Consider the following 26945-nt stretch of genomic DNA (forward strand, 5'->3'; position numbering starts at 1 on the left):
CCCGCCAGGTTATATCAGACAAAAGAAGGTTCACTTAGTGCTTCATAATGGTGCTCATGGACGGGCCACTGAAAGAAAATTAATTTATACGTTGGCCCGCTTAGAAGAAAAATTACAAAAGGTAATTAAACAAGACGTCCTTCTTCATTAGCCGAGCTTGGACGCCTTTTGTTGGCGAAATGAATTTATTTGTCTCCCCCTGTAGTAGGTGTTTACTCATTTTAATAATGACAAACAGTTAAAAGGGATATTTGGCCTGTTAGTTTGCGAAACATCACTTACGGTTGGAGACAAAGTAACTCGTCTTGCGAAGAACATTTCTATCGCACTGTCTGAGAAGGTCGTGCCATCTTATTGATGTCCTATCTCTTATAGTAAGCGTTCGATTCACACCCGTACCAAGCACTGCCATTTATTATTACAATAAGATAAAAATAATGTAATAATATTTAATGAATAATTTATTGGTAACTGCGATAACTAATATTATTGAATGATCTTATTTGCAACGAGACCGAACGACAAAATAAACAGTAATATTGATTTATGAAAACGATTAACTTTTAATTACATGCACAATGTTACCATTACGGTGGATTTATGTACGTAACTTGCATTACAGAATGTTTTTTCGATAAAAATATACCACGTTGCCTGGCAATAACACTGTGAAATATGGGATTCATGACTTTCTTTATCTTATTTTAGAAAACAAAGTTTCACAAGTAATAATAAATCAAGACAATGGCCCATTGAGAAATTAATATTCCGTGTACTTTCTTGTCAGTTGAAGTGTCAACATACTCATATTGATTCGTTTGTTTCTTATTATATAAACCGGTCAAGCGTGTGTCGGACAGCATAAATCGAATTATAACCGCCCCAACGACTAGCAAACCAGATTTTAAACAGCTGAAATTGAATAATAATCGGATTTGATTTGCTAAAATCTGAATTAGCTTTGCCTAATTTAATCGAGCTCTTATCTAATTTAGTTGAATGTCCATTTCCTCCAGAAACGAGAAACAAATGAGGTCATACGTAATTAGGTATACATTTTGGTACAAAATAGAAACTGTAATTGCCAACCCACATACTAAATCTGAATATAAACATGCTTCAAACTGTACATTATTTAAAAAAGTTCTCGAAAGAGAAAAGTAACATAAGTTTGTCTTTTAACTTATACTGTTTCATTTGGCGATGTCACAGGGCGAACGTTTGGCACAGCTCAAGCTTCGGCCACAGTAACGCTTTTGTTCGCGCATGTACCAAATGCCGCGAACAACAGACATGTGAACAAGATCCTTCAGTACAGTTGCGGTACAGTCGGTAATATAAATGCGAAGTTGTCGTCTTAAAAGACCCATTTAGGGAAGACGTGTGGAGTGTAGTGTTACATAGTGACGGGTCGCTAAGCACCGCGCTTAGCACACAATAGTAAGTATATAGCAACATTTTTCCTTCAGTCAACTGAAGTTCAGAAGATAAATTGTGTAGCCAGAGTCTGTAAGCGAGCTTTTAACGATTGCGTGTTTTTTTAATCTTGTCTGGTGTGATGAAACTTGTAAAGGAATTTTTAATTTTGATTCTGATTTCAAATGTAATTTTTATAAATGTAATTCATAAAAATCATTCATAAGTAATGAAAATACATTAAGAAAATATCCAAATCTATTATACAACGAATCCTGCATCAACCCATATATTTTATATCTAAATATATAAAACTCAAAGGTGACTGACTGACTGACTGACTGACTGACATAGTGATCTATCAACGCACAGCTGAAACCACTGGACGGATTGGGCTGAAATTTGGCATGCAGGTAGATGTTATGACGTAGGCATCCGCTAAGAAAGGATTTTGATCAATTCTACCCCCAAGGGGATAAAATAGGGGATGAAAGTTTGTATGAAACTTTGTCAATTTTAAACCGATCGGACTGAGACTTTGCATGCATAAAGCTACTATGGCGTAGGCAACCCTTAAGAAAGGATTTTGATAAATTCCATCCCTAAGGGGATAAAATAGGGGATGAAAGTTTGTATACATCTTCTTAGATTTTATGAAGAAGTCCTGATGACGAATCAGAATTTTATGATGACGTTCGCTTAAATACGATTTTGATTAATTCAACCCCCATTCTACCCCCACGGGTGATAAAATAAGGGATGATGAAGGATGTAAAATGTATTAGTTTGAACCTATCAGTACGTAATGGAACGAACATTATTATTGTCGTTATTATCTCAAGAGCCTTTGTCCCAATTATGTTAGGGTCGACTTCCAGTCACGATGCAACTGAGTACCAGTGTTTTACAAGGAGCGACTGCCTATCTGACTCTCCACAACCCGGTTACCCGCTCAACCCAACACCCCTTGGTAAAACTGGTCAGACTTACTGGCTTCTGACTACCCATAACGACTGCCAAGAATGTTCAATGACAGCCGGAACCTACAGTTTAACATCCCCCCCAAATAACGGTCGTTGGTATCCAAAATATACGTAGAAAGTACATACGAACTTAGAAAAGTTGCATTGGCAGGTACTTGCCAGATCTGGAATCAAAGACGCACGCTCATACTTGAGAGATTGGTTCTCTACCCACTAAACCACCACGAATTCCACTAAGTCATCACGACTTTGTCATCTCAGTAACATTTAATGTTTTTTTGACGTGACAACGTCTTATAAATCGATGGAGCCGGCTGCACGCACGAAAAAACATGACTCATGCGGCGTTACCTCGCTCTGAGGCGTTACCTCGCTCTGAGGCGTTACCTCGCTCTGAGGCGTTACCTCGCTTTGAGGCGTTCCGTTTAAGGCTTGAAGTGCAAGCGAGAGCACGCAGCGAGCGACAAAGAGGCACAATCGGCAGCTACTCACGTTGTCACGTTCAACTATCGTCAGTAAAACGACTTTACAGACAATGGTTTTTTACGTAATAATACGTGTAATATTTTTGCCACACACAACTTAAATGCGGACTAATTACAATGACTACTTTTATCCCTATGGTCACGTCTATTGCGGTTCAGTTCTCAGCGTTTTTTTTAGTCTGCTGTGCTTTTGCCGTTGAAGTACAAAAATTAAATATATGGAACGTTTCATTAGAGGCTATGCGTAATCCGTTGTTTTCAAGTCAACGGGCCCTTAAAATTCAATATCAGACGATTCAGGTCTTTGATTTTGCTGACCCCGTAGTCGCTGGCATAAGGGATAGGATCCGCGTACGAAGTCGCGGGCAGAAGCTAGTATTTTATAAAACCTTTATTCACGTTTGAATTAGTTCATTCAGTTGGTTCAACTTCATTCGTCAGCCTACCATAATAATAAATTGTTCAGTAAATTAAGTAATTAAAGAAAATTGCGTTCAACTCCCATCTGCTGCAGAAAAAATACGTCATCTTTTCTCAAAGCAAATGGAATGTTATTCAAACGCTTACAAGTAATTTCAGTTATAATTAAAGTTGTAATAAGCCATTACATAGAATGTGTCATCTTATGTTTAAGACTAACTTATTAACAACTTACTGTGTTCACCTGAGCAACAAAAATAAACTTATTCTTCTAGACATCTATTACATTTAGGTATAGATACGTCGATACTTAAACTCTTTAGCTTTATGTATCAAGCAATAGTTAGATAAGGCTAGTAATCTTTACGAGCACTTTTTTCATGTTTATAAGTTCAGACACTAATATTATTAGGTACGTAGGTACTTAGTCTCGAAGTAAGGTCGAATGACATAGCAGTTTCAGCCAGTAGTACAAATGTAATTACGTAGTTTTCCCAGCACTTATTTATATAGACTTCTCTTCACACAAATAAAATAAAACGCTCGAATCAAACCACTGGCCAGCTCTTAAAGCAATCTATGTAACTTTCTATTTTGCTTTCGTTAAAAGCATTTATCGAATTCTGAAAAAGAAACGCTGCTTTATTTTCAGTTTCAAGTAAAATACACTTTCATATTTAGAATTTCTAAAGACTAAATACAGTTATTAAGGTGAGCTTAAAATAATAATGAACTTAAATGTTCACTTACTCTAGTAATTAATTTGAACACATTAAAACTCGATAATACTAAGTACCTGTCTAACCAAGGTGTTTTTGTAAATTGATTACCTGAAATCATCTAATTATTCTCTCATATTTCTTAAGGCTCAATATTCTTACAACGTTCAATTCTACGTACACTGTGGATTCTAGACAGTTGCCATAAACCTATTGAGTGTTTTCTCAGAAGCCCTGTGTCGTGAAGTTTCCTAGTGTCCACTAAGGCTTTCTTGGAATCGAAAGGAAATTTCTATGATTTTCAATATAGGTTACGTCGTATTTCATGATAGAACTTGTGGCAGCGTCTTCTTTGTTAATGTGTTTAAAATAGTAGGTAGGTAGAACTAGCCCGTACTTTCGCGTCTTTCTCAAACCGGCGAAGTTAAAGAATTCAGCTCCCTGCATTCTTCCTTTCGTTGCAGTAAATTTTAACATACTGCTGTTCCTTTGCTACGTAGAAACTCTATTCAAGTAAACTTTTTTTCGTTTTATAGCATGGGATTATGTTTACAAAGGAGCATTATGATTTGGTAATTCACTAATTAGTTTAACTAAACAGCTTTTGGTTGAATATCTTCAAATGCAATATTATCAAGATGTTATAATCCGACCTAACTAATTAATTTGTGTTAAGCAATAAACTAAGAGTCACTTAAGATACATGTGCCAGATAATGGTCGTTAATGTGTAATGCTAGTCAGATGGCATTGCCACTTCAACACTACAGCACCAGTTCACTACACTCATAGACACTCACACTTACACAAACAAAACATCTAGGCTCCAATAAGCAATTTTATGCCACAGAAACCCTACTACAATAAAGCCACATAAATTCTTATATTTATAATAATGGATAAACACAAGTATAATGAAAACAAAGACAAGAAAAGCTTCATTAGCGCGGCGAGGACAACGTGGATAAATATGAAATAAACGCTCATAGAGCTGGATTAGGGAGGGCCCGGGACGCGGGATCCCGGAATGGGGGATTAGACAGGGGACACCATCAGATTGTCCGGATACATCGTCGACGCCCAGTTGCGGGGAAATGTTTAATTTCGCGTGAGGAGTCAAGCACATACAGTGCGCGGTTGTAACTCACTGACACCAGTCAGCTGCATTACGGATGACTAATGATTTACTGTTATTATGACAGATATTTATATTTTGTACGATTTGGATTAAATTGATGTATACACTTTACGTACAACAGTTTAAAACCACGCCCTTTGTTGCCTGTTCAGAATGAAAATAATTAATCTGGAATTCAATTTTAATAAATTGTACTTTGTATGTCTGACAATAAAATGTTATAATTATTTATTGCCACTGTAAACCGTAACAATTATTTATAAGTATCGCTCATTATTTTGTTTATAAAGAGTGGAAAATATAAAATAAACTGTTAAAAATCATGTTATGTTTTCCTGGACGCCATTATATCTAATACTTAATAAAGCAGAAGTCAGAGAAGGGGTGTGAGAAACTCTTTGACTTTAAGTCCCCTTGCTCTAGTCACGTGTAAATAGCGCGGTCAAGCATGCACGGTATCCCTTATTTACAATATTATGACACTTCGTCCAACACTTGAACTGTCTGCCCTGAGCATAATATGACGCCATCTTGGTGTTTATAATTAAGTTACGTTATTTATGTTGGAGATAATTTATTTTGGCATGTAATTATACACTAGATAGGTACGCAGCGTGTAGTTGGCGACGCGATACACAAGTCGAGGGGTAAAGTAAACGTAATTACTCGATGCTTAATAACTATGCACGTAAAATAATATTTCACGCCGGCTTTTATTAAGGCTTGTAATGTAAAGCGTCTCGCACGTTTATTGTCAACTCGTCGCACTTACAATAAAACTGACAAACGTTAGCGTTTGTTTATCAAAACCATGTTGTAATAACGACAACAATTTATTAAAGTGTAAAGACTAGCTACAAAGAGATACCTTTCTGAGAATAAAAACGTCGGAACTAATTCCCGGATCGGAGTAAAATTGGCCTCTAAACAGGTCCAATTTCACAGCGACGACGCTAATCTCACCCGAGCAGCGACTTTCATTAGCATTTTGTGTAATTTCATCAGTGGATCTCCGTGTGCCGGGGCGCAGCACCCAGTCGAGAGCTGTCCCCGCTTCATTTGTCTCCAATCCCGTTCGTAACTAGCCAACTCTAAATTCTTTGCCAGATGTTTTATGCTAATTGGATTGAATCTGCTCGATGATACTGGCTCTTGTGTGGCATCTATTATGCGTCGCATTCATATGGAATGCACAGGATTTTCTGAATTCCATACTATGGTTCCATATATTTGGTTGGCAAACTGCTTTTTCATTTTTAACAATTGTTACTTAAACCTTAGCTACTTATTTATTTATTTATTTATTTAAGAAAGGAACACCAACAGCTTCCGTGTACAAATTAACAAAATAGGAGGTTTTAGGTAGTAAAGGGCTTACACAGTCGCCAATTACAGGTGAACCAACATTCACGTACATATGTATTATATGTATTGTATTAGCTACCTAACATTATCAATGGTATGTCGACGAGGAGATCCATATGAAAAAAATGGTAAAGGTTATTTCAAATCTTTAATTAAATTATTAGGGAAATGTTACCTTCATTTCGGTACATAACATTGTATTGTCCCTGTCTTGAATATTGCCTTGAAAGCAATGAAAGAAACCCATTTCAAAGTCAGTTGGTCGACACTTTCGGGCCTAACGCGAGTTGTTGTTTGATACACCTAATGAGAAAATAATAAAATTCGTTTTATAAATTACGAGGCATGTACTCGTAGTTCAAAACTTCCCAGCGATGGGTAGGGGCTGTTGTTTGCGTACATAGTTGATTTCCAATTAGGATCTAAAAACTTATCGCGTATTTCATGTAACTGAGATCATTTACAAAATGTCGCGGTCGCTAACTGTTCCAAACTTTAACCAATTAATGAATTCAAAACAATAAAGAGAATCGAATAAAAAGTTATTATTTACTTGGGAAAATTTGCGGCAGTTGTCAGGAAATGGCCGTCAATTTATGAAAACGACAGTTTGGTTATGATTTGATTTCTTCAGTAAATAAAAGTTGGAAGCACCGCTCAAATTAAGGCAATTAGGCTTTGAAAGTAATTCGGTCTTTGAAAACACAGTTCATTGCATGATTATATACCAAAGAGATTTCATAGAGACGCCACTACTACGATATTCTAGAAACCTATACTTAACTAAACACAAGGTGCTCACAGCTTGCACAGAACGGAAGCTTTATGCGAGTTCCTGACAGGCAGTTTCGAGCGGAGGCAGGCCGCATTGAATAGTCATCTGAAGCAATTTGGCTTCCAAAAGTCTCCCGTGGGCCCCTGTATGGCCGACCCTCGAATGCAACGACGGGCAAAGTGGAGTGCGCTTTTACATGACGTCAGTTATTAGGATTTACAAATTGTACCCTCACGTACCATTAGGAATTGTGAAAAACGGCTTATTTATATGAAATTATGTAGGGCATAATGATCATAATAAGGTTACGTAAGTGGCCCATTGCCGTTGCTTAAGAAAAAGCAGATTAGGTAGCTACTCTAGTATTAATGAAAACATACCATTTTATGTAGGTTCCAAGCTAAAATACGTGTTATATAAAAGGCAATCACCAATCGTGATTGGGGTTTTCTTTTAGTGCTATGTAAAAGTACTATTGAATTTTCTTTCGCCAGAATTTCGATGGAAATACAAAAGGATTTTTGGTTAGGTTTCCTTTGTTTGTACGCAAAGAATCCAATAAAGAGAAACGCTATTATTTTCAAGCATATCGAGTATACAAAACACAAGTTACCATGTAACTGTACGTGATATCCTTAAGCTGCTCTAAAATGTGAACGTAGATACCTGCTTAAATAAATCCGCATTTCCAATAGTGTACACTAAAAACTGAAAACAAAGTTGCAAGCAAGTTTGCAGCATTTAGGAGCTAAAGCCTGGCCACTAACCGTGTAGTTATGGTCAGCTTGGGAAGCAAATGAACACAGATATACAGCAGTTTTTGGTTGGACCGTTAAAAAAACGCCGTTAAGTTCCAGGCAATTTTGGCCCAGTTCCGCTCAAAGCTTTACACTTCCAATTTGAGAGCCTTTTGTTTATTTTATTGAGTGTTGTTTTTTCAGTAAGCACTAGGTTGAATTCATGTTCGCCAGTTACGTCCGAAAGTTTTATGGCATATATTTCTGGCAGTATTTGTATTTGAGCGTCGTCTGTCTGTCAGTGCAAATAACGAGGAAGGTATGTTGCAATAAATGTTTGTGTTTAATAGTGTGTGTTCACTGTGGAACTTACAGACGTTTTCGTCAGTACAGTTATTTAACTCTTGCATTTAGTGAATGTTGTGTTGGTGTGTCGATAAAAAGGCAATTACAGACAGGAGTCGTCATCGTGATATTTAAGTAAGTAATATCAATAAGACTTTGATATTATTCACGAGACGTATAAAACCTAAACATAGACCCTAAAATAAGTATATGCTATGATCATGAATGCGCGTGATAAAAAAAATAGACCATTCACCAATATTGACTAATTAATCGGATTAACTTTGGTGAATAAATAAATGATAGGTAGTGAATACTCAACTATCATTACGATTATGCCAATGATACTCGTAATATTATTATAATTTCGAAATTTCAGCTAAAAACAGCTTCGCTCAGAATTAATATAGGTAACTGGCGTTCGCAATTATTATTTGCATATGCTCTTACAATGCGATAGCACGTACCTACCTACTTCAATGTTGATTGTGTTATACAAAGCTGATGCGCTAGTTCTAAAAGTTCATCCTAATCTAGTACGTTACCCCGTACACCGCGTGGCCGAAATATCACCTCGCAACTTTAATACTGCGCACGGTGGGCAAATTATAAAACAGGGCATTAATTATAAAGTTTGAGACACGAAGTTTGCTCTGCAGTGTAATGTTGTCTTGTTAACGTGCCGGTGCATAAATACGAACGTTAACACCGGCCATTAACGCTTTGCGAACCCCCCTTATTTTTATTACCAACAAGTAATAAGAAGAAACTGCATATTTAAAATTAATGTAGACTGCTCCGCAAGGTGATTGCTGTTCTCCGAAAATAGGTTTTGGTTTCATTAGGATTTATTGTAATGGTTTATTTAAATTAAAAAAGTTAGAAACAAACTTTGAAACGAAGTTTTATATTCTGTGACAAGTAAGCACCTAGCAACACAATGATATCCAATTTACTCAGAGAAAAATGCTGCAAAACTTTCTCACTTTTAAATACCTTCCAGTTTTCTTCGTTGCGGTTTTGAAATCGCCAGCGCCACTGTCGTGACAGTTTGATAGCCCGACGTCTACTGTCGTCATAGAAACCCGACGCCGCCGGTGTATTTCCCAACGTATTCAGTTTTATTTCATTTTCGGATCGACTAAGTTTCCACGTAGACGTCAGAAAATATTACGCAAACTAAATTCGAAAGACTCTTATATTTCCATGCAGTAGTTGGTAGTTGTAGTGACTTAGTTGTTTAATCAAGTCTTGAATGGTTTCGTTTTGTTTTCGAGAAACGTTCAGTGCCTATTATGGGCCCTGTTGTTCGCCGTTGCCCTTGTTTACTTTGATTGAAGTCTAATTGTTTACCGACTCGGCTCATCGGTTTCTACGTCAAAACAATTAGGACTTTAATCAAAATTTGCTGTTCAATTATTTTTCCGCAAATTATTTTTTCAAAATATTCAATAACTTCGTGTAGAATTTAGTAGATTCGATGAGCCCATTTCTTTCATTTAGGAAGGTCAACGGTAAATGTATTTTGTTCTCAGTAGCTTAAGTTTACGCACGCCCATAAAAGCGCCATAAAGCGTATATTGCAGCGACAAATAGAGCGTAATACGTGGTTTTTATTATCACATCACGCGACAAATCTAAGCTCTATTGTCTAGTACAATGCGTTCGTAGATTCGACGATAAACCACGGACTTAGGAAATAAATAGCAGACAGCCTTCGTCGGTGTAAGCACGGGCCATTTGAGAAATTTATTGTGTGCACTTAACCACAAATAAATTGGCTAGTACCACGTGAAATGCGCTGTTTGGGTCCGTTTCTTGGTGTGCAATGCTTCTTTGTTGCCGTTTATAGTTAACAAGCGGCCCTTTATAACGTGCAGTTATGACGTATATTGTGGAAAAATTATGTTGTTTTGGGGAAAGAGGGATACTCTATAAATTCTAGCTTCAAAGTAGCTCCCCTAATTTCATTGCGATGTCATACAACATTTTGCAGTTTTACTTCCAAAATATAGGTACTGGCAAAGTGATATTTTATATTAAACACAAATACTGCTTATGCCATCGGGCAAAACATACATGATGTTATATTAACTAATGAAATAATTCGGCAGTACCTAATAACAATAGCTAAGGCGCTAAGCATACGTGCTGCCACTTATGCACTATTGATTGGCAGGCAGTAGTTAGAAGCAATTATGTTATTGTTGTCGGCACATAGCCTGAAGTGCCAACTAAACCGTGCATAATTAAGGCTAGGAATGGTCGGAATTAATCAAAGGTGAGACGTAATGACAATAACATGATTCATGATGTTGGACCAGCTGTATCTAAGTACTTCGAAGATGGAATGCCCGAGATCATAATCGTATATCATCTGATAAGTAACTGAGTTTAGGAGACCAGGGTGTGTTTGATTATTTCGAAGTGTCCTTCTCTTCTACTAACTAATACAGTTGTTGCAATTTTTTTTTATATCCCAGTATCCTCAGTAAGAATAAGAAGTCTTGAAATGGCAAATTAATTATTTGTAACCATATCGTTATTAATTCAGTCCTATTTGAAATACAGTGGAGAAATCGAAATGAAAACCAGCAGCCACTTTCAGCATGTGATTATTAATGTATTAAATAATTCTCAAGTTTGGATAACCTGACCTCAAAATTTGTATGCTCACTGCGGAAAATTAGAATTTCAGACATCCTACACTTTATTCAAACAACCGAAATTATATTAAAATTTAAGTTGAGAATATTATTCTATTAACCTAGAAATTTTAGTTGAAATTGCTATAATTTCCCGCTTTTCAAAGGTAGCTGAACAAACTCCGGGCATGCTTTTAGCCCGCGTATTTTAATTTTGTCTACGTTTTCTAGTTTTCGCCTCAAGTACATAGCAACGGTCTTATGACAAACCTAAATATTCATATCGGAAATCAGTACGTATTTCAACCAATCAGCAGTGAACGTGGTTCAGTCAGATTTCTGTTTTCATTTTAGGTACCCACGCCGTAAATGAATACTTTATAAATAAAACATTTAAGAATTTCATATTAACACTGATTGCTTCCTTGTGAGCATCAAGTAGTCAAGTATCTTAAATGTGCTCTTGTGTAGGAATCCATAGAAACAAGTTCCTTCGCACTTACCCGTATTAGTTATTTAGGATAGAAACTTGAAACATCGGGGACATACCTACATACCGTCTTTCAAGAACTTTGTACATTAATTAATTGATTAACACTTCATGTCACTCGAACTCAATGGATACGAGGAAATTAAATTAATGTAGAAACGTGGAACTAAATTAGATTTCAGTTTAAGGTATTAACTTGCAAAGTATTTCAGACAAACCCAGAGTAATGGGTGAAGCTTCTTGTTGAAGTATTTTAATCTTAATCTTTTTTATTTAGTACCTACATACGTATAAAGACACGATTCTAGTTATTCTAACTTGCCGATGTAGAAATATTTTCAGCAAACAGGAATTTCTCTCATGTGTGACCAAAGTAAAATTGCAAACAAAGCTTAGAGCATATCCGATTCCCAAAATTTGGATTGCGTTACCGTGTATAAAATCGGAAGGTCTAACTGGATTTGTTATGACAGTTCTTTGTTTCCAGAACGCTGCGAATTTCAGCAAAAATATTAAGTTCCAACGACTAACCCGTGGGGAAGGAACGAGTTGATTTTCAAAACGTAAAAATGTTTCGAGCGCGGCGTGCAGAAACAATTGCCTTTTTCACTGTACAAACTTTAGGCTGTTGGGAATAAGGCGGAAATAATCCTCAGTATAGTCGCGGCTACTTCTTATGTTACAAACTTTATTACGACAGCAGCAACACCTTCATGCTTACTGTAGTACTAAGGGTAGGTACATACAAAATGTGGGAAAATGGTTACCTAGTCCGGGATAGACCTTGCTTATTGTTAGTCTATTGCTTACTATAGTATGGCCATAACCGCTGCGCACTCCCTGAGGTACGCGCGGAGAGGCGGAGGGTGACGCGGTCTGTCAGTCCGCCGTCAACGCTCGTGGCGGCAGGTAGTGTCATTTGTATCGGACCGTCAATGTCAGATGCACATGAGATAAAAATTCAAAGATGGGTCGTGCGTTATCTCGAGATGTAAAAACCGTGATTTTTAAAGTGGCTGAATATTTCAAGAAAATAAAAGTAGACAGAGAAAGCTTACCGATCATGAAATATCATGTCCAGAAAAATGAAAATGATTACTGGAATCGCGATTTTAGGTTCGATAATATTATCGATTCATTCATAACAAAGCAAGACTCTGATTCAAGTTCCAATGGCGACACGGACGATGAAGATGATGACGAAATGGAAGATGAAGTTGAAACAGAATCTATGTCGGAATAACTTAACTTCTTATACTATCTACATATATCTATTTGTTTGTAATTATAGTAAATTTTCAATAAAAAAAATCCTGATTTGAATTTTAACTTTAGTTCTCATTCATCAACTGTCTAGGTATTTTAATACAGTATCGAGCATAATATAGATTCCGACCACCGTTCCGCCATAAGTCCTGCCTTAGAAATGAAAACTGATATCGTTAGATTTGTCTGACGTGTATTGATCTCATGTGAATTTATGCTCTTTTTTCCTCGCCTCCCACCTCGCCTTGCATACCTCAGGGAGTGCACAGCGGTTATGGCCATACTATATTTACAATTTAATTTATTTGATCAAAAGTTTTTGGCGAAACAGGCAACGGTACAAACAATACGCAACCTACTGCTAGCTAAATGAACAGTTCATTAATAATTTCAAACTTATCAAGTCTGAAAATTAGCAATTTAATTTTCATTAAAACAATATCTGCCTAACAAGCAACATAAAAAAGGGTATTTTAAAATTGCGTTCTAAACAAACAGATTGGGTGGGGAGCCATATGAAACATAAAAATCCGCCGCTTTAACCGAAGGATAAGGCAAATCGAGTTTTGTTTCGGCTTAACCGAATCAATCAATAAATTCACCCCAAAAATTGACAACGCACTCCATGATCTGATCAACACGCGACCAATGTATTTTATGAAGACAACAGCGAGCCGATATGTCATTTTCCAACATAAAGGACATGAAACATGAATCTGATAGAGCTATTATAATCTTACTAGAACCTTTTTATAGCAGGACATACTTAACTTCGGCAAAATAATTTCGGGGGAATCAAAATTAGAATAATTAATTTTAGTGAAACTGAGGTTGCTAATAACAATAGAGCAACAAGTAGAAATTTATGTCCAAAAGGCATACCTACATATTCGTTATAGCTGCTGTTGAAATACAATAGGATCTGCATCAATACTGACGGTATTCCTATGCTGTGCGGAAGAACTTCAACTTCAGTAAACACAAAACAACACGTCATACAATTTTACTCGTGGAATTTCAAAATTCATGTATCCGTAGGTATTGCCCGAGAACCGTGGCTTCCCGCAGACATTTATACCAAGCCATAATTTAAACGAATGAGTAAAATTACAATTTCGGTTGTTCATATACTGTTTATTAAAAACATTTACCAACATTTTTGCGGGAAGCGAAAATGCCAACAGTAAAGTTTTCTTGTTGCTAAACAACGAGCTGAACAACGCGTAACGTCACGGGATTGAATTGATTATAAACTTTCACCGACCGTCGCCGTTTACAGTTCCGTACTATAGTCCCGCAATTTTCTAACTGGGCCTTACAGCCAAGCTAACTCAAGCCAGATCCTTAAACTGTTTTTAGTTTACAACTCGCCATAAATCACGCCCGTAATATATTAGCAACAAACTTGATGCAATCTACCATCTTTGTTTAATAAAGGAGTGCATGTTCTTTGTTCGTACTGTAGAGTAATTAGTACAACACTTCACACTTAATTAGCACTATCGTGGTATTTAAAAGGACCCCTTCAGTGGAGGGTTGTTCTCAACGAGATATGTTTCAAAGGCAGAATGTCCATGTACATAATGAGAACGAGGGTTAAGCTTAGTGTTGTTATTTTGTCGAGTTTTAATCTCCTTGAAAAACTTACCTTCCCATTAAATTTTCATCAAAAAGCTTATGATTTCGATTCACTTTGGAAAGACCTTTTCTCGTGTTTTTCATTTTCACACCAAAAGCGAACTAAAATTCTTTTAGATATTATTTCAAAAGTAGTAATAAATGTACCTTGGTGCGGGTTCTATTTGAAAATGTCTGGAAAGATATATTCCCCTAATGTTCAACAGTTCAACGAACAAGTAAAAGATTTCCGAGTGTAAAATATCGCCGGTTACCGTTTACCGGCACAATAGTGACGTGACAAAGCGATACGTAGTTACGTGTTGTCCCCAGTCCACCATTCTTCATTCGTATGCCGCTCTGCCCCGTCCGCAATACCAACTGTCCCTAGTCTAGACAGACGCGTGCTGCCTCACTGAAACTCATTGTTTCAGACAAAGAGAACTTCGGCTCTGTAGCACACAATTATGTATCCGCTACATTTTAACATTCAAGTTGTTAGCTCATTTCCCACTTTTTCTTAGCTTACAAAATTACTGTTTCAGCTAATTTTGCAAAACATGTGCACACGGGTCGGGTAACTTCGTTTTGAATCCCCAGAGGACATTACGTTGGTCCTGAGTGTATTTTTTTTCTCATGAAATATGAAGCGAACATGGACGTAAGACTGAATGCTATAGCAGGCAAGAACTAATTGAGATCACATCTGTGCATGTAGTGATTTACAACTATAAAGGATGGCGCGGTGGCCGGTCAAACGTCTATTACGCTAATTGTTAGGCCCGGTGAGTACGAACATTTCCCAAAGCTTTGTGCCTCGCTGCGGCGCACCGCAGCCTCGCTCGCAATCTGTAAATGCTTTGTGTAGGTCACGTTATGGGCTTACGTGGTCACTACTACTATTGTGTAGACATAAGCTGTACTAAGCTTCAGTCTGTAACAATAACCTATCCTTCTACTCAAATGAATGAATGGCATTACCTTCACAATGATTCTAGCTATAATCAAAATTTCAGACTATCGTTAATGAAGATGGAGAATCAACTTCGTTGTAGCTATCAACCACATTAACATTTAGATTTAGGAGCGACGGCTGTTGCTTGATCCACGGTCTATTGTGACCTCTGTACTAAGAAACGAGCTGTGTTGATATCGTATATTCTGAATTAGTACGTTCCGTAGGTTTAGCCCAGGTCGAAACTCATAGTACGGCGTAACTTAGATAAACAAACACCTATGGAATCGAATGTTGCCGAATTTGAACCTTGTATTTATTCAAGTCATTTTAAAGACAGAATAAGTCGCCGAACTTTAAGTTTAACCTTTATATTTTTATGAACATACAAACGTTACTTTAAATTAAAACACGCTTAACCCAGGTGGGCGCGAAATAACTTTTCACCCTCATAACTGAATACAAAATTACCAAAATTTGCAGTTCGTGAGCAAAGTTGCAAATTATAATGAGCATTTTATAAAAGTATACTTTAAGTGAAATTTGCTGCTATCTTAAATGTATCTGATTCTTATTACGATCACGGTTCGAAATTCAAATGAGGGAGTAGATAAAGGGCATTCAATCAATTCGACAAAGGGCCGCCATTGGGCGATTGGAAAGTCTGTTGCCGTAGTGGCCGAGGGTTGCCCACCGCGACTAATCCTAGCAGATTCGGACAAACCCCCATTACCCTGATTGATTCTGGACGCTCCGGCCCTGGTTACAAATACAAAGGTCTGCTGCAATTTGGGAGCGCTTTCAATTTGCACTGAGCCGATAGCCTCTCAATTTGCGGCACACGGAGCGATCGCTTAACGCCGCACTGGCCATGCTTCTCCGCGCCCTCTGTACACTGTACATACTAATGCCAAGTACTAAGTAAATCCTGCATTGGTAAGCTTAACAACCGAGCTACATACCTAGATGTATTCTCATTCCGAACTTGGTCATCAAAAATAGATGGAAGAATGCTTTATTACTTACGTGTTAACACCTAGCTATCTTCTTCTCATCGAAAAAGTTAAGAAACGCTCTCATTAAGCTTATGACTTCGGCCACAATTTCAGAACTGTCAGTGGCGGTACGTAGGTATCGGGGCATCTATTTGAGCATGCATTCGCTACTGCCACACAGACGAGACGTGACTAGAGTGTTTTTGTTTGAGCTTATGCACCGTGCAGTTACGGTCCTATCTAATGTTTAAATAGTGGCACGAGTTGGACCACTCAATTATACTTATAGTAGTTCTGTGTTCTAAAGCTTCTATATACCTACATATTGACTACAGGTTATTTATTCCTACAAACAATATTGCTAGCAGTAAAATAGCGAATTATGTATAACGAAACGCAGCCGTCAATTTGGAACCATTACCTAACAATAAAATTCGGGGAAGGTATTAGAAAAATAACAGTGAAAATGCGAAGAAATTTCGTATTTGCGTACCTACGTCATGCAGAAAACGTTCCATAAAGATAGGTGTAGCGACAGATAGGTGTGAATATTGCAGAACATGCCGCTGCGATATTCATGACGTGTGCTGGGACTTCTGACTGATTGAACCAGCATATACGATGACTGCGTCGCTATAAATTTTAAGATGAAAATGTATCAATGTTTGTATTTATTTTCCCGTGTTCGTTTTTAAGCGTTTCTTTCAATTTGAAATGTCTTTGGACATAATAAATTAGTGATTACTAACGTAATGATGATTTGATGTGGTTATTTAAATACATCCATTAGTTTGTGCGAGGTATTAAAGATTTTGAAAAACAACAAATTTCTTAATAAGTGATAAATGTATCACGCTCACAGATGCGATTATTCTATAGTCAGTAAATATCTATAAGCCAATTACAAACACAAAGGTAACATCAACCTGAATAAAGCACCTCAAACAGATATAATAACTCTATAGAGGCCTGCAATGTGAATCAGTCAGATGGCAGTCGAGTCGTGCCCAAATCTACCTAATTTTCGCGTTGAATGAAAATTAAAGAAGTCCCACGCGAATCCAATTTCACGGGAACGGTAATCTCATTAGAGACGTCTGACTTTCATTAACATTTATACGATTTCCGCGGGAGAAAACTTTGAGAGACGTTGCCTTCCCGCGAATACGCCAACTCGTGATGCACTAATCTAAATTCTCGAATCTTGGACGCAGGTGGTCTGATAGAGTTGCCGTTAGCGCGCCCTATTTCGGAAACTCTCAATTTATTCTGAAACTTTCATTCTTTAAAGTTGCCAGGCGGGCTTCGCTCTTCTTTATGTGATAATGAAATGAGTGTGGCGTAATCACGAGGATTTCTTTTGAAGTTTAAGTGGGTGATCTTTGTGTGCCTATTCAGTTTTATGGGTGTTTCTATGGTTTTATTTAACTGTTTGAAAAAATACGGATATTTTATATCGCTTACGTTGTGAAATTAACATATTAACTAACTGAGTTGAAAACAAATATGGCTAATGGATTATGCTCCAGCCTAGATGTTGTAAGCTGCACGGTGCTAAGTCGATTACATTTTTAATTCAATCGTCCTAAGTTAGAAGAGTCCTAGTTTAAAATCCAATCTTTCGACTTGTTTATGTTTAGAATAAAGCAACAGTTATCCCTTATATTCCTAAGCAAAGGTGTTATCTGCTACACTTTAAAGTTGCGCGCACCTAGGCGAGGAGTTCAAAAGTGTTTACATATTTATGACGGCCTCTGAACATGAATATTCACGCCGGGAAAGCATCTGCAAAAAACCAGAACAAATGAACGGAATATGCACCATATGAAATAGCAATGGCTGCGAAATTGCGCGAGAACGGCATTGCAATATTTTTCTTTGAACACAATACAATATTGCTTTTCTCGAAAACACATACGGTATCGTAACGTTAAAATATTAAAACATATAAAACACTTTTGAATATGACGTGTTTTACTGGAGGCTCATGTTAACTTAAGGTAAATGGAAATACCTTTGTAAAACTAGGTATGTAAGTACCTAATAGCCAGTTAGCTGTGTTCAGCATCACACCAGTTATCTAATGGCTAACTAAATGGCTTATTAAGATCTTAATAATCGAGTATATCTATTAAGGAGCGACGTTCATTCGATCTTAGAGCGCGAGTGCGGAATGAACTCTCAATCGTGGAGCATCCCACTTAGCTAAGACAAAGCCGACGGGAAGTAAGTTTCCTCATTTATCGCAACGAAGATCCCGCAGGATACCGCTTGCAATCCTCCGGAAATAGAAAGTCAAGTGTAGAATGGTCTAGGTAGAAAGATAAATTCTAGCTCCAGAATAACGCACGTACAGCTGGTTTATAGACACACTAGTTGTGTTTCACACCCCCGGGAAAATGTTTTACCAAATAAACGGCCATAAATATTTCGAGCTAAATTGCAACGATAAAAAGAAATTCGTGGGTCAACACAAAATCATGAAACTAACCTAACTTAACTGGTTCACCAAAAAATAACATTTGAAAAAAATATCGACAAGTTTATTTTTAAAGAGGTGGCAATTGAAATTGATTTTCCTATCAATTAACTTTTGAGTGCAGTGATATAAAACTACGGCAAATAAACGGAAACAATGACCTCAATTTAGCTGATATAGTTCCTATTCGGATGTGTCTGGCATTTCCAAATCGTAAAAATATTGTTAGCTATCATAAGATTGTCCGCGAACTGAAAAGAATGTCAAGGGCCTGCATCTTGGCAATTAATAAATTAATAAAATCATACTAGCTTTATCATTTTTATGCTTCTTACTCAAGGAGAGACAGAGAGACGATATTCGTAGTAGCTGGTTTCCGCCAGTTATATGCGATAGCACGCCAACCTAACCATGGGATATCTGACCTGCTTTCCATTAAACGTTACACGCAGAATCCCTATATCACAATATCAATTCAACACATGACTTCACTATGAATTTGTGAAGATTAGGTATACAATAGATAAACCATCAAGAAATTATGTACCTAAAGATCAATGAGCAGACATAAGACCAGAGTTCGTTAGAGAAGAAATGTCCTGCGCATTTGAGTGCCAACCTAATTCGCAGCGTTTCGTATCATGATGAGTTCGATATAATAACATAGATACGTGTTCGACATAATGATGTGACGTCGCTGGAACGCGTGCTAGGTTATCACCAGATCGCTGTGACCAGACTTGACCCGTGTCTGACCCAATTACTTATCAACATAGACAGTCGCGTCTCTTTGTTTTGATATTAAAACGATTGTTTTGGTGAAAATACGACCTTAACACCGATATGCTGGATATCTAGAACTTACAGCTACGTATGTCAATAGTAAGAATATTGATGATGTTATATCTGTTTCGGCATAGTTGTAAATAATTGTTTGTCTGTAAATGACTTACCGCGAAGGAGTTTTCATACTGCTGTCTGTACACAAACAAAGCTTACCTGCAACAACAAACAAATTAATTAGTAAAATAACTCACTTTCGTAGTATTGCGAATTTTAACTTTCACGGTTATTATTTGTGCTGTGTTATTATAAACTTTACTAATATCGGTTTGTTTAGGTATTCGTAGTTGGTTCATCCTTGTTACGAAGTGTAATCAAAACATTTGGACTGAATAGCTTCATAAATGTGTAGGGGTATAATTATAATGTAGGTTCAATTATTAGTTTTCAGACTCAGTGATAATCCAGGTCAGAGAAACAAATAAATTCTTAACACCCTTATTTATCTTATTACTGGGCCGTGGGTATTTACATTGGAATATTATTATCAACATCGTGTGATCTGTCTCATTGTTTTCACGAATTAACTAAGTATTGATTCTAGCTTAATATTTACTGCTTATTAAAATTATAAGACTGATATCCTTTAAAGTAAAAACAGACGACGCAGAGCATTTTATATTTCATCTCACTGCTCATTTTGAGCTCCATCGATTCTGCTATTGTAAACATTGCTTTATGAAACCAACGACTGTCATTGAAATGGGCGGCGATGACAAGAGCAAAATTAATGGAGGAATTTCAACCACAAAATGTTAAAAATTATTTACGAATAATGTTTTGTTTATTGCGGATTTTTTTACATCACGAGGCTTGGTGGTCTCGCCGCGGCCATTATTCACGTGGCAGACCGCCCACCTTACCGTTTGTGGGCAGCTTCCACTAATTTATAGCCCTTTAAGTGCCCCCGACGTGGAGTACCGCGGCAATTTGGACTAGAGCTAGCAAGCAACCGCGATCTCACCCAACGATACACAGCGAACCTTCTGTTTCTCGAGGTGCTTTTAACGAGCCACGGTAAAATAATTTACAAAACGGAGCAAAACTGCATTTTCATGCTTATTCTAAAGTATGGCAAAACGATAGCAAAGTTTTAAATTACGTAATCGTGTCTTTTTACTGGATTCAGAATTTTGCTTTTCATTATTAAAATATTCTAGCATTACGATTAAATGTTTAAGGATCCACTTGATACCTTCAGCTGACTACTTTAGGGTCATTATTCACGTAAAAGCTCACCTCTCCCGCTCGCGGTCGACCAACGTTAATTTATGACTTTTTAAGTGCCATGAACACGATGTTCGGATCTCGCTGATCTCATTCATGAAGAGCAAAAAATCGTTCCTGCTCCCATTTTGAATCGCTCGGAGGTGTTCGCAATTCAAATAAGGTCGGGCCAAAACGTCAGATGTACAATAGCGGTGACACCCGTGCCTCTTTCAACATCACAATGCATCTCCTCACAGAGGCGTTATTGAGTTCGTTAAATTGTATAATGCCCGCGCCAATTTATCCTATTAACATATTGGAAATGACAAGCCGCCGCCGCCGTATATATTATTTTCTGAACGAGTTTTTTTATATTTAAAACTCTTGTAAGCTATAGACCTAAAAAGCAACATGTGCAAAAATACAATAAAGTAACAAAATCTTTTGGATTCGAGTTAAAAAGCCAGGTTCGATTACGCCGATGGTCCGTATTCGGAACACGATTTTACTTTTGTATCCAGCTTACACAGTACAGATGGATTTGATTGCAACTCGAATTTTGTAGAACTGGTAGGATACGTATTGTCTGTAACTGATAGGTCTAGTAAATAAAATATTCATTTGAAACTTACAAAAACTAAGCATTAAGAAAACTTTTGATTACTTACGTATGTCACCATTTACGTATAATTTCTATTCTACACTTATTTTGCAAATATTTTCTTAACTCTCGCCTCAACCACCCCCCAATAGGTAAGTATGTTTTTCTAAAATTATAATCTTTAATTTGAATACAACAATAACATCACATACCTATATAGATAGTTAAAACTACAATATGAATTACAAACATAATATGCCATATTATTTTTATGTTCAGCATCAGTTCATTCACATGTCGTGTTCACCAGGTATCTACATGTAGGCACATGTGGTATTCATTTGCATTTCACAATCAACAAAAGCCTGTTCTAAAAATTGGGTTTGTTGAAAAAAATTATCAGTGCCAATTCAATTGTTCGATACAGATTCGGCATATTGGCATTGGTATTGCGCTCCAGACCACGCGGATTAAAGGGGATTCGAGGCAATAGTGACTAGTTAGTTTATAGTGACTCGTGACAGGATTTCATATTGAACGTATATTTTGATCGAATTCATTCCGCAGTTGTTGTCATATTTATATTGCGTGGTTGTACGTGCCAATTAAACCGCGACGCGTAGAAATATTTGATTGTTTTTTCTGTATATGGAATGCGTCATCATAATTATCGTTTGTCTTGTTTTCATTCATTGAGGGCATGAACACTAATCAAAGTAATTGAGATCGTATGTGAACTTTCTGAATATGTTCGAGAAGCAAGCCCCAATGGACATACTTAGGTAGATACTGCTTAATGAAGTAGACATATACATCGTATCAATGAGCAAGTGGTCGCAACAGTGGCTACATCTGATGTGATTCGGTAGTGATCGCGCCGAAGCTCGCCAGATTAACTTAAGCGTGGCTGAACTCGAATCAGAACCATGTTTTCAAATGTGTATCCGAAGGGATCGAACGGGATTTCAACGGTTGCTTTGTATTCGTTGAGCAAATAGAATTTGTGTCGGTTTGTTATGAGTAGGTAAACGTAGTTGCACGAGAATATGGAAGTCACAAGACTTTACGTTTTTCAGTCTCGTTTCTGGTTTGCATCGCTAATATTGTTTCTAATTTCTGTTGTATTTACGTACAAAGATTCTGTTTCTAAATAGTGATAGGTCACACGTGATCTTGCTTTGACGTTTTATCTGAAATGTCCTTTAAAGACGTCTTTAAGTTATTTTTAATCCACTTCAATATTGACTCAAAATAACAACAAAGTCAACAAACAACTTAGTTCGCAACACTGCTAGCTAGGAAGGATGTCTTTTCTTTATAGATCTAAAGAAAAGGAAGCAAGCTGCGCAAGCAAGAAAAAAAACATTCGAGCTGCTTTTTACCAGAAACACCTTTCCAAGCAAGTAGTTTATTTTTAAAGCATTCAAAAGCTGTACAGTGTACGTGCTGGATAATAATTCAAGGCTTCATATTTTATTGCAGATGGAATGAAAAGAATGTTGCATTTTGACATATGAATCGAAGTTGGACTGCGAACGAGTAGCTATGCGAATATTTGTTGTTTAGCTTTACGTATATACATACGTAAAGCTAAACAACAAATGTTTGCTTGACATGCAACGTGCATAAAACGAATGTAGTTTTCGTTATCTTACAACAGTTTGACATAATCTTTGTTTGTTTTTAGCATAGGGACTATAATCTTACGATTATACAACACATTAGTATTGCGAAGTTAAATTACTATCCATATTTTAATTAACAACGATTGACCTTTATTTCGTATTAAGACCTAGCAGATTGCACATAACGTTCATTATTAGGTTAGCTAATCTGTGCGGTCTCTTTTGTTCGAGATTAAAGTTCATTTATTATTACATCGGGAGCTGACCTCTGCTTTTGCAGAGATTGCGCATTCTTCTGTACTATACGTGCTTCCTTAAGATAGTAAGTTAGGCTTATCTCAAAACGTGTGAGACTGAAAACGGCATGCGCAAGATCTATATGTTACTCGTGCACTGTTTTTGGAAGTTTTTTGACCCAAGAATGTGGGTTATCGCCCTCAATAAATTTTGAACATTCCACGTGTTAAATATTATTACCTAATTGGGTTTATGTGATGTCAGTTGACATCAATACTTTTCCAGAAATTACCTAATTTTTATTTTTTATATTTCTGATAAGTCAATACCTCTTCTGCCTAATTTAGTAATTATTAGATTAATTATTATATCTGAGTATACCTTTGTTACTAGATACTCTGTTAATTAAGGGAATAGTTTATTAACAAGTTATATATAGGGACACAATTCTTATCCGTACCCATTATTTTTCTTGTTCGCAGTGTAATGCACTTATATCAGTCAGTGTAAGTTCAACGTAATAATAAATAATTAAATCGCTGTAAGATTAAATAAACATAGGTAATATTCAATACGATAAATAAGCTTTATTGTTTTATATTATTAACAACAAGTTACGCTTAACTACTAATTGTTTTTAGTTTTAATCGAATGATTTGATGAAAAATAATAACACGCTAATTACTGTTGCTGATATATTTTTTCTATTTTTAGACATGTATTGTGAAAACAAATGATGAAAATTGTACAAAATATTATGTTAGTGTAAATGTTTATGAATGACGTTATTATTAAGCTGTATATTATGTAAACAGTGAAGTTTATTTATTACGTTCCAAATAAACACAACATTGGCAGAGTAAACTTCGACCCTTGTTTAAATTGAGCCCCAACTATTAGTATTTATCAAAGTTTGTGATTTCGTGAATTCTGATTGGGAGATAAAATCGCAATGGCTAACGTATACCTAAACACATATAGTTTAGATCATTCCGTCACACGTTCACCCCATTTACATTTTGCGTCGCATAAAACCCAAATGCAAAAACGATATTCCCTATCATTTACCTATTTCCGATACGATAACAATTATCTGGGTCTCGGTCTAGCAATGTCTTGAACTTATTGCGTCAGCTTACACGAGTTACTGACACACATTCAATTAGTTATGTTCGTATAAAGTGTAGATACCTACTGCATATACCGTACTCCCCGGGAGCACGGTTACAATATCACCCACTACTTATTCCAAATAACCTATAGATATGTGAGAACGTTCAGAAAACTCTTCACTCCTTTTATTCCGCAACTGGGTCCGCATCTAAAATGCATTTGTGATGCTTCCAACCCGCTGTTACCCCCGTTTTCTCCTTGTTCGCGCAAAAGTATATAGAGGTATGTTATCCACAAGTTTCCTCGATGGTCACAAATCTTGCGTTAAATCGTCCACTGAATGCCAGGACTTGAACTATCTAATGACGGGCGATTATCGTTTGTTCGACGATTTAGCGTTGAATTTGTCAATTGCCCTATTCTCAAATGTTATAGACGTTTGATTTGTTAGAGTAATAAAACTATAACAGAAACGGAATAATTCGGATAGTTATTTGTGGGACGCCGGTATGGCTGAAAGCACTTACTTTTACACGTTTCTGCAAAACATAGGTACACTTATAGAACAGTATACACTTCAATTCCATTAAAAGCTATGTAGCTACTTACGCAATAACATCTACGAAATGATCTTAGGAACTGATGACCTCAATACGACGACGGTCATAAGAAAATTCATTTCTCTATAACTATCTCCTAAATACCTGCCTGCTAGTGTATCAATAGCGCTATATTCCCAACGCATCTGAGCTCCTTCGCATTGAATAATTTATATCGTATCCACTGATGCGTTTGCCTATCGGAAAACCAAACGTTCGCTGTGAAAACGAACAATGTAACACAAAAAAGCACTTTATATAGACCGCGGGTTTATACAATATACATACATTGCGTGTTGCTCTTAAAATCGGAAAATATCGTTGTAGGTAAATGTTTTATTGTAATGCAATTTACTCGCAATTGTTAAGGGAGGTTGTAGTTATTGAAATAAATTATCGAACAATGCTCATCTATTAATTATGTAATAAGCTATTCAACAAAGGTGTGTTTTGTTAGCGGCACATGTTATTTACCGCTGATTATTGTTTACTGTTAAATGTAGTAGGTAGCTATAAATAAGAAGTTAACTTTTCATCATTTACCTAAATGTATAGAAAAAGTTCCATGACAAGTATGATTGAAAGCTTTTATTTTACTAGCAAACCTTAGGCGCCCTATGAAATATAAGTTTGTTAACTACCAATTATGTTTTTATCGTCAGCATGACCAATCTCTGCACGTTATTGTCTTCAAAGAGACATGGAAATAATTTTATGGGAAATAGTCCATTTTGCTTTTCGCGAGATTTTCCTGTTGTAAATATTTTATTGTTTGACACAAATCTTAATGCACACAGGTACATGCCATGGTTTTAAGAGTTTATGAGTAACTGTATTATGGCTATAGGACTGGTTATCTCAAAGGGAGAATAAAGTAAGATTTTCCTCGTAATATTCATAATTGTGTGTACCTTCACTTACAAGGCGCTTTTATCTTTTCCGTGATGACTGTGTAAGTCCAACGGCATTTTTTTATAAGCGTTTGTAACTTAGGTAGGCACTTCAAAGAGAAAATTGCACACTAATTTGAGTAAAGGAGATTTGTAATACCCATTATCCAACATTTTGTTACAAAATGCAATACCAGTCATGTAATATTTAGCTTAAACAAGGAGCCCAACTACTTCAATAAAGATGAATTCAAATAATAAACATTAATTTATCACCACGACCACCTTCAACCCACGTACACACTTTCGTAAAAAAATATGTATTTATCTCCTACAGGAAAGAAAACTCTATTACAGTACCGTCTATTATTGAAGAAAAACATCTTCACAAGTCAAAGACATTTCCTAGTAAACTGAAAGAAAATATTCTTAGAATTTACTAGCTCCTTCACATCTTGTGGATCTATAAGTAATAATAAATTGAAAGATATAGATTTACGACACACAGAAGTGGAAGATTCTCACGGAAATATATAAGTGATGGAAAGTTTTACTTAATATTTTATGCATAAAGTAAAATCCAGAGTTAAATGTAAACAAATGTAAGTAATGCAATATCTATTAGGCAAAAGCTTTCTAAATTACTTATTCCTACACTACTCGTAGAATTGTTCTGTTATCTAGGTACCTACATTGTTACATCCAGAGTGCTTGTCAAAATCTATGTACGAGCGGCGACAGGTTTACCTATTGACTTGACACTTCAAAGTTTTCTTTTTCTCTCATAGTTGTTGTGCAATCTCAAACAATTGCTGTATGCAACGGTACAAAGGCGAACGTCAGCCGGAAGCAATTTCGGTAGCCCTAGAGCAAAGGTTGGTTGCTTGACATCCTATATCCGGAGAACATTTCCAGGTTGTCAGACGAGACTAAATCTCTCGGGAAAGAGCAGCGGTCAGAACCGCCCATAGACAGGAAATTGTATGTCGACCTACGTCA

General features: G+C 36.6%; 1 protein-coding gene across 8 annotated transcripts in view; it reads right to left on the reverse strand.

Annotated features, from left to right (window-relative positions):
* The window catches only part of LOC110383871 (low-density lipoprotein receptor), a 175712-nt gene that overhangs the window by 52879 nt on the left and 95888 nt on the right, over positions 1-26945 (reverse strand). The gene's annotated exons all lie outside the window — the stretch shown is intronic.

The sequence above is a fragment of the Helicoverpa armigera genome, chromosome 3 (assembly GCF_030705265.1).
Source record: "Helicoverpa armigera isolate CAAS_96S chromosome 3, ASM3070526v1, whole genome shotgun sequence".
NCBI classification, from domain to species: domain Eukaryota; kingdom Metazoa; phylum Arthropoda; class Insecta; order Lepidoptera; family Noctuidae; genus Helicoverpa; species Helicoverpa armigera.